The sequence below is a fragment of the Hyposmocoma kahamanoa genome, unplaced genomic scaffold (assembly GCF_003589595.1).
Source record: "Hyposmocoma kahamanoa isolate Upper Pololo Valley unplaced genomic scaffold, ASM358959v1 210, whole genome shotgun sequence".
Taxonomy (NCBI): domain Eukaryota; kingdom Metazoa; phylum Arthropoda; class Insecta; order Lepidoptera; family Cosmopterigidae; genus Hyposmocoma; species Hyposmocoma kahamanoa.
The window spans coordinates 3002450-3004335 of NW_020653731.1; positions in this window are offsets into that span (position 1 = coordinate 3002450).

Below are 1886 nucleotides of genomic sequence, written 5' to 3' on the forward strand. Positions count from 1 at the left end.
GAACTGAACCAAGACGTATTTATTTTATCGCGGTTATTATTTTATTATCTGCTCTAAACCGACCATAATAGATAAATTACACAGCGTAACAAAATGATATAATCATTATGACAACAATAATCAATTAATTCAAACAATACTTAGTGCATATTTACAGTGCATTTTTCTTTTTTACCGATTTTAAAAAATGGAGGAGATTCTAAATTCGGCTGTATGTATTTTTTTATGTTATATAATGTGAACCGATTTTGATGATTCTTTTTTGTTGGAAAGTTGTACCTCATTAGTGGTCCCATTTAAATTTGATGAAAAAATTTCACCTCTAAGGGTGGCAAACTAGATTATTTTTAATAATGTCCACACTAATTACATGATCTGATTTTAGAGAACTCCTTAAATTATGAGTATCAGACAACGGAATTTACTCTCGGGGACTACCCAGAACACCCAGACCGGCAATTCCGAAATGTTCATTTCTCAAATTGGTCCTTTCGACAATCGAACCCGGAATCTCTCGTCTGCGTTGTACAGTGCAAATTATTTCGCCACCAAGCTCATCACATTCTAAAATAAACTTTATGATAGTGTTAAAGCGTTGTTTTCTTTGTTTATTAATTATTTTGGGTTTTTCCCCCCAATGGGGAAAAGATAGATTTATGTCTAATTATTATGAAAAAGAACTACGGAGTGGAAAGAATTTCTCGGGCTTGGGCCTTTTCAAGGCGAGAGTGAATAGGCATTATATTCAATGCATTATATTATATTAGGCATTATATTCAAATGTGTTCAGTGCATGCTCCATCGTCGACCTCATCGTCACTTTCGATCGGGTGAGATGAAGGTCAAATGCGCACGGTTAAGAACACGGAACAAAAAAGAAATGGAAGTGCCTTAATCCTCGATTACTACCAGAACCGATGTCGCCTAAACTCACACATTCTTAATTGAAAGCACAACAAAAACTTGATAATGATTGGTCGTAGTTTCAAATTTAAAAAGAAATAACAAATTCTGGATTCTTAATATAATTTAAACTTTACCCTGTTGGTATATCGTTCGAAGTTCAATATCATCAATATCTATTATTGCAAGTTACGACGTTTTGCTATTTACGTATTTATGTATTGAAATTTCAATAAATGTGCTGTCATCTAGCGGTTAATCGCTGAACGACGACGAATTGGAGTTATTAATTTAGTTCTCCGTAAAAGAAGCGACCATATTGCAGGGGTTAAAAAAATTATTTCCATATATAGAAAATTGAAAATATGTATTAATAGACTTACCGATGATATGACATACCACCACGAGTAATATTTTTGATGCGTCTATCATTTTTGCACTCCAAAACACCACAATACAGTATTTTTTTAGGATTTTAGAGAATTTGCACGAAAGAATCACACAACCATACCATGCAAAGCGAAAATGGCGGACTAGGCTCAAGTAGGTCTTTCGAGACCTATAGTTGACACGCGTCTGATGTAACCATGATGTAACTAACCACTTGTACTATATTTATTGTTCTGTGGTTAAGAACGATTGTTGACAAATGTGCTAAGTTTTCTCTATGTATACAGTTAACATCAAGCTTGACACCTTGAATCGTTCTTACAATCGGCAAATAGAGTTAAATTAGAATGTTATGTATCGTAACGTACCCTTGACCCTATACATCAGGCGTACATCCGAACATCCATTTGATTGTAATAATGTGCCAGACAACTACACCAATTGCCTAGCCTCTAGCTAGGGACTTCCCCGTAAGTACTATGAGTACCAGAGCTGAATTCCTTTGAATTTAGTCTGAGGCACTTCCCAGAACACCCAGAATAGAATAGAATCATTTAATCAACGCCACCGAGTCCGTCAAATGTGTTAAAATG